Here is an 8,376-nt window from a genome sequence, read left to right as displayed (position 1 = left end):
ACCATGTCTTCATGGCCTGTTGGCACTTGCTGGTACGCCTTATCTTTTAAATATCCCAACAGGAAGAAATCGGACGACCTAGGGTGTCAATTAACAGGACCACCTCTGCCAGTCCACCTAACAGTATAAACACGGCAAAATACCTCCCGAGCGTCAGTCGCGTAATGCGCTGGGCAGCCGCCATCCTGAAACCACATACGTTGTCGAACGTCCAGGGTAACTCCCTGCAGTAATGCCGGTAGTTCCTGTTCCAAAAAAACGTTCGATATTTGCGTCCATTCAAGACGCCGTCGATAAAATACGGACCAATGAGTTTGTTCCCCATTATGCCACACCATAAGTTAACCGACAATGGACGTTGATGGCCAATTTGCCGTAACCAGTAGGGACACTCTACACTCCTGTAATGAATGTTATGCCCGTTAATGCTACCATGGTTTGCGAATCTAGACTCATCGGAGAGTGGTACCTCGGTAAAGAACATGGGGACCGTTTGCAGTTGTTGACGTGTCTATTCACAGAAGACTGTCCGGTTACTGAAACCGGCTCAATTAAGTTCTGGATGCAGTGACACGTGGTAAGGATGATGTTTTTGACGATGCAATATTGTGACAATATCACCCAGAGACATACCGGAGTCGCGGGTTGTGATGCTCCGCTGCTAGTACAACTATTTCATTAGTTTCTTCTGTAACACGTTTGCTTCGTTTCCTTTTGCCAGTCTGTACGCTGCCATCAGAAATAGAGGCGTTCACAGCCTCGTAAAAGAACGAATGAGAGGGCGCTTTCTCTAAAAAACGCTCGGCGTACAAGGCAACAGCAACCCAGCATTTCTTCTACGTTCTCCATAAATCAGAATCATTTCAATTTTTTTGTCGGTGAGTGCAACATTCATCGTCCACTTCTACGTCTGTTCGCCAATTGATAGGCAGATGTGCAGGAAATAAACAATGTGCAAGAATTGTAATGTTTAGGACCGCTACCTGTTCTCCTTCTGCACCATACGAGAGCTCCGCCTGTTATGAAACGTCGTAGTTCGCTAGACGGCCACGGTGGCGCTTCGAGTAGGCCTGTGTTCGATAAGTCGGAGGAATACAACGTTGCGAATGGCGTCTCCAATTAGAAGTTATGAAATACTGGTCTGTCCTACCTCGCAGCATGGAGGTGGGGTCACGTGACATTGGATATGCAAGGGTCACTGAGTAGACTGTCCTAAATTGCGACTGTGTATCCAGTTCTATTCCTCCGGTTACAGCGCCATCTGTGGAGAACCGAGGAAAATGCTTAAGACAAAACATATGTAGATTTTGCCTTAGAATCGTAATCTTCAATAAAAAAAAAGGAAGGTTCCCATTGAAGATTTCATAGATAGCCCCCACCACTTACGCACTGGGTCGGGTGGCGGGTCGAGTGTTTTATCGCTGGATGTCCCCCACCGAGACCAACACATCGGAATTAAAACTTTTTTTATCAAAAGTGTAGCCGACCGCTTTGGCGAGCGGTTCTAGACACTTCAGTCCGGAACCGCGCTGCTGCTACGGTCGCAGGTTCGAATCCTGATATGTGTGATGTCCTTAGGTCAGTTAGGTTTAAGTAGTCCTAAGTCTAGGGGACTGATGACCTCAGATGTTAAGTCCCGTAGTGCTTACAGCCATTTGAACCAATTCAACCATCAAATGTGTAGTTTTCGAGATTTTTCAATGTCTTCAGTTAAAATGAACTCTCTGTACACAGATGGTTCAAATATGGATACAGAAAGTCGTAGAGGTCACACTTTCTTCTGTCCACAAACTGCGGAAGAAAAGAGGTTTCTTCTAGCACGTGGTGCTTCCATATTTCTAGCTGAAACATTCACCGATATGCATGCAATAAAATGAGCAAGATCCCTTAAAAACACCAAAGGCAGGAACAATCACGGGCTCACGAAGGTTCTAAAATCAGTTAGTTACAGGCATTTGAACAAAAATCTGGTACACACTCCCCCGACGCAGCAGATCACTATCATCAAACAAAGAAGATGGTGAATTTATAAAATTTGTATAGATTAAATCTCTTACCAGCATTAAATACAACAACAAAGCAGATCGGCTAGCGAGAGATGCAATCGGCAGAGGAAGATATAAGGATATAACACTTCGATACACAGTTTACGCCCTGAAAATAAAACAACAATTAACTGTTGGTAGGAGAAAGAATGGAATGAAAGTCGAAAAACAAGAGGTAAAAGCAATGCCAGCGTACAGCCGTTCTTACCAAGACAGCCAAGGTTTATAAATGCCAGACTTTTAAGAAAATGTGAGAATGCTTCTCAGTCCAGGACTTTTCCTGCCCACTTAAACAGAAGCGGCATAAGCCTAATGCCAGTGTGATGAAGTAACAACTGGTGATGCAAACCACGTCCTTATTCAGTGCGAGCTCTATGAGAAAGACAGAGTCAAATTTGAAAGAAACCCTCGAAATTTAGTCACTGCCAGCCACTGTGCACTAATCCACTTCTTTTAGATACAACCAGGAGGGCGTACCATGCCACAGCCAGGTTTATAGCACAAGAAGACATCAAAATCCAAAAGGAGTGGAGGCCACTGAATTCATGAACTGAGTTTACTGCTTTAATACAAACGAGTGGTTAGCTGTCAACTTAACTATTAGTCTAAGTGAATACATATCACATTTTGAATCTAAAGAAAAATTTATGAATGGATGTCTCAGAATGGATGTGTGAAGAAGGTTAGATGTTATCTGGCTATGTTTGTCAATCCTTTTAATTTTAAACGGTTAAAAAGTAAGTATGCTAGAAGCCAATAAAAAACAAATGAAAAAGGCAATAATTCAATTCTGATTTCTCAGTAACAATAGCTGCAATCTGCAAACACATTCTTTTAATGTCCAAACATATTTCGACACCTTTGAGGTATCATCAGCGGGTACTTTTATACAGACCTATAAAATTACAGTAATAATTGTTGAAACGACAATTAAGGAGGAAAGGTGGGAAGAGGACAAATAAAACATACAAGAGCAACGTTTTTCGTTGAGGATTACAGTGCCTTTAAGAAGTCTAGAAAAGGCCTTTATCTTTCAGGGAGTGTCAGGTGGCTTCTGATGATGATGATAATGATGATACTGATGAGTGACGTAGTACAAGTACCGGTGTGGTTTCAAAATTGGCACTGAGAGTAAAACTTGTAACTTACTACAAGCAATAGCAGAGATAAATAACGTGGTGTCTATGTCACTATAAACCCCTGCTTAGTGTAAAATGGTAAGCAACAGTATTCACTGTAAGAGTAAGATGCTTACGTGAAGGCTCAAAACACGATTTAGAGTGGAAAATAGTTGTCCATACATTTACACAGAGAATAAAGTGCCAGCGGAAATACTGAGAGTCCTTACTTTAAAAAAAGTGCCAATGGACTTGGGATGCAGTGCCTGCAGAGCATGAGGAAAGTGAAGTTCTGACAGCTACAGAAATAATGCCCTAGAGTTGACGTGGGGGCAGTATGCTTAAGCTGTCAACCATATAATATGGATTCTTCAGCAGTTTTTCGAGGTTGTTTTCGGTTCGGCCCTACTAATTTGGTATGTACGAAACCTTTGAAACGATGAAATAATTATTTTTAAATTTTACCCATGAGAAATAATTGGTGAAAGCCTGCGACTGGTAAAACAGTGAATTTTTAACTTTTTCTGCTACTGGTATTTATATTTTGCATGACGCGTTTCGGGAAACAATCCCCATTTTCAAGTGCGTTTTTCGTGTATTATGCCATTTATTCGTGATGTTTTCATTAGTAATGTGCTGCACTGTACAGCTGTCTTTACTGTAATACATAAAAACACGCGCAGCTCTTATTAATGATGTATCTTTATGACGAGTTAATGGCAAATTTGAAAAGACCTTCTACTTACGGTTTTCTTGTGGTTCATTTGCGCAGAAACTCACATATAGTAAACATCACACACTTTGTTTCGTTCTCAGTAGACAATTAAAATAGTAAACGCACAAAACAAAACAGTTATAAAGATATATTGACATACACTCAACAGAGATAAAGCTATAGGTCATCCACTGAGTATGATATATTATTCTTCCGTACAGAGGGTATTTATCTTAATAATCTGGATCATTTTAAATGTAGTTATTTCTAAATATCACTATTTTCATTTAAAAATACGATCGAAACATCTAAAGAAATTCACAGATTCATATTCCAGTTTTTCATTTAATATTTTGTCTTCATGTATTTTGTGATGTGACTATATATCTCCAGTTCTTCCAACAGATCCGTTTCATCACCTTTATTTAATCGGTTGTGTACTTTTGTTACTTCGCTCTACTTTTCCAAAGGGTGTCCTGCATTGTGTATGTATGTGGCTATCGGTTACGTCGTGTGTCTGTTGCACGTGTAGGCTTTAATGTGTTCTGTACATCAGGTTGGAAATAGAAGCCCGTTTGTCCTAGGTAGAATGTTCCACTCTCTGTCTTTGTAACTTTTTATTACTATACGTTTGCGGTTTTATTCAATACTGTACACAGAAAATTCTATGTGACGTTCAAAATACCCGCGTTTGTGCACAAGTGGACTTTAAGAAAACCGTAAACAGAAGTTCATTCCAAATTCACCATTAATTCTTCAAAAAGATCGATCTTTAATTAAAAATTTCGCGTGTGTGTGTACTTTGTAGTACGGACAACAGAACAATGCAGCATCTCACTTTCTAAAACATCATGAATAAATGGCACAGCTCACTCAAAACACACTAGAAAATGGGAATCATTGCCGGCCGGCCGTAGTGACCGAGTGATTCTGGGCGCTACAGCCTGGAACCGCGCGACCGCTACGGTCGCAGGTTCGAATCCTGCCTCGGACATGGATGTGTGTGATGTCCTTAGGTTAGTTAGGTTTAAGTAGTTCTAAGTTGTAGGGGACTGATGACCTCAGAAGTTAAGTCCCATAGTGCTCACAGCCATTTGAACCATTTTTTTAATCATTTCCGGAAACGTGTCGCGCAAAAGATGAACAAAAATAAAATCGTGACTGGTAGCAGAAAACACTGTTTTACACAAAAATTCGTAAAATAAGCTGGCGAAAAGTGAGTGGGCCCACTAAAAACTACGATATCTTAAAAATTGAACTGGTACGTCCTGTGCATACAATAAAAAAATTCGAAACTGCAGAGAAGCAAGGTCTGGTATTATTTTCTCACCAATGCTATAAAAGCCTACGAAACAAAGAGGGTTAATAAAGAGTGGCAAGGCACGTTCTGCATGAAAGAGGATGTGAATACTGTACGGATTCGGTGTCAATGGAAGACAATGCATCGGCTGTGCGGACACTCTCATTGTTGTGGTCGGGAAGTCCCTTCACTGGACAGTGGCATACACAGGTATATAGGAGGGGGGAGTGAAAAAAGGGGGGGGGCGGTGCGCCATTGTCTACGCGCGTGCGTGGTGGGCCGTGCATGTGACGAGACTACAGCGCAGGCTCCTGACTCATGCGGACCTCCCGGAAGTGTGTATATGGAGACGCAGACTGCGTCATCCAGTCCCGTATCGGCCAGTGGCAAGGAGTGACAGGAAGGGCGTTCCAGTTACGGCACCGCCCATTTCCACCTTGTTCTCTGGGGCCAGTCTGTCAACCGGCCATCTATACATCTCTCTCGGAGAGAGAATAAATATTATGCTTGCACCCTGTGCACGACATTAGGGAGCTCGTATTGTTCGTTTAAGGTAGATTCACATTTGACGCAACGCAGATACAGAGCAATAGGTAGTTGGTGATAATTGAGAACGTGCGTGCAATATCTCAAGCAAGCTCTAATGAAAAGGATGACACTCTGCGGAAAAAAATCTGCACCACCAAGAGCACTTGCCTTAATTTATCAAATCTACTTGATTGGAATAGCCGAGGAAAAAGAAATCTAGATTATCTTTTGAGGGATGTGAGGTGTGTCCTCAGAAAAGGGACCAGAAAATGAAAATTACATGTAAGATTTGGTGTAAGAAACACTCATTTTTTAGTTTGTGCGGAATGTATCGACAATAATTTTGATTAGTTATAAAAGACAAAATCTCCAAAAACACTATCTTCGTAGGATTTAATTTTTGTCATTATAAGAAGTGAGTGTTTGCACCTTGAAAATCATTAAATACATTTTTCAAATGCTCTAATGTTGCGTAAAAAAATACCCCAGGCATGTAATAACCTCATAAAACTATGTTCGTGGTATGGAGAATGTGTCTTTTCTGAATTTTTATGTATCTTCACCCCCCCCCCCCCCCCCATGAACCATAGACCTTGCCATCGTGGGGAGGCTTGAGTGCCTCAGCGATACAGATAGTCGTACCGTAGGTGCAACCACAACGGAGGGGTATCTGTTTAGAGGCCAGACAAACGTGTGGTTCCTGAAGAGGGGCAGCAGCCTTTTCAGTAGTTGCAGGGGCAACAGTCTGGATGATTGACTGACCTGGCCTTGTAACACTAACCAAAACGGCCTTGCTGTTCCGGTACTGCGAACGGCTGAAAGCAACGGGAAACAACGGCCGTAATTTTTCCCGAGGGCATGCTGCTTTACTGCATGAATAAATGATGATGTCGTCCTCTTGGGTAAAATATTCCGGAGGTAAAATAGTCCCCCATTAGGATCTACGGGCGGGGACTACTCAGGAGGACGTCGTTATCAGGAGAAAGAAAACTGGCGTTCTATGGATCGGAGCGTGGAATGTCAGATCCCTTAATCGGGCAGGTAGGTTAGAAAATTTAAAAAGGGAAATGGATAGGTTAAAGTTGGATATAGTGGGAATTAGTGAAGTTCGGTGGCAGGAGGAACACGACTTTTGGTCAGGAGAATACAGGGTTATAAATACAAAATCAAATAGGGGTAATGCAGGAGTAGGTTTAATAATGAATAAAAAAATAGGAAAGCGGGTAAGCTACTACAAACAGCACAGCGAACGCATTGTTGTGGCCAAGATAGATACGAAGCCCACGCCCACGACAGTAGTACAAGTCTATATGCCAACTAGCTCTGCAGATGACGAAGAAATTGAAGAAATGTATGATGAAATAAAAGAAATTATTCAGATAGTGAAGGGAGACGAAAATTTAATAGTCATGGGTGAGTGGAATTCGGTAGTAGGAAAAGGGAGAGAAGGAAACGTAGTAGGTGAATATGGATTGGGGGTAAGAAATGAAAGAGGAAGCCACATGGTAGAATTTTGCGCAGAGCACAACTTAATCATAGCTAACACTTGGTTCAAGAATCATGAAAGAAGGTTGTATACATGGAAGAACCCTGGAGATACTAAAAGGTATCAGATAGATTATATAATGGTAAGACAGAGATTTAGGAACCAGGTTTTAAATTGTAAGACATTTCCAGGGGCAGATGTGACCACAATCTGTTGGTTATGAACTGTAGATTAAAACTGAAGAAACTACAAAGAGGTGGTAATTTAAGGAGATGGGACCTGGATAAACTGACTAAACCAGAGATTGTACAGAGTTTCAGGGAGAGCATAAGGGAACAATTGACAAAAATGGGGGAAAGAAATACAGTAGAAGAAGAATGGGTAGCTTTGAGGGATGAAGTAGTGAAGGCAGTAGAGGATCAAGTAGGTAAAAATATGAAGGCTAATAGAAATCCTTGGGTGACAGAAGAAATATTGAATTTAATTGACGAAAGGAGAAAATATAAAAATGCAGGAAATAAAGCATGCAAAAAGGAGTACTAACGTCTCAAAAATGAGATCGACAGGAAGTGCAAAATGGCTAAGCAGGCATAGCTAGAGGACAAATGTAACGATTTAGAGGCTTATCTCACTAGAGGTAAGATAGATACTGCCTACAGGAAAATTAAAGAAACCTTTGGAGAAAAGAGAACGACTTGTATGAATGTCAAGAGCTCAGATGGAAACCCAGTTCTAAGCAAAGAAGGGAAAGCAGAAAGGTGGAAAGAGTATATAGTGGGTCTATACAAGGGCGATGTACTTGAGGACAATATTATGGAAATGGAAGAGGATGTAGATGAAGATGAAATGGGAGATATGATACTGTGTGAAGAGTTTGACAGAGCACTGAAAGACCTGAATCGAAACAAGGCCCCAGGAGTAGACAACATTCCATTGGAACTACTGACAGCCTTGGGAGAGCCAGTCCTGACAAAACTCTAGCATCTGGTGAGCAAAATGTATGAGACAGGCGAAATACCCTCAGACTTCAAGAAGAATATAATAATTCCAATCCCAAAGAAAGCAGGCGTTGACAGATGTGAAAATTACCGAACTATCAGTTTAATAAGTCACGGCAGCAAAATACTAATGCGAATTCTTTACAGACGAATGGAAAAACTGGTAGAAGCCGACCTTGGGCAAGA

This window comes from Schistocerca nitens, chromosome 8 (assembly GCF_023898315.1).
Source record: "Schistocerca nitens isolate TAMUIC-IGC-003100 chromosome 8, iqSchNite1.1, whole genome shotgun sequence".
Taxonomy (NCBI): Eukaryota; Metazoa; Arthropoda; class Insecta; order Orthoptera; family Acrididae; genus Schistocerca; species Schistocerca nitens.
Note: the sequence above shows the minus strand (reverse complement) of the source record.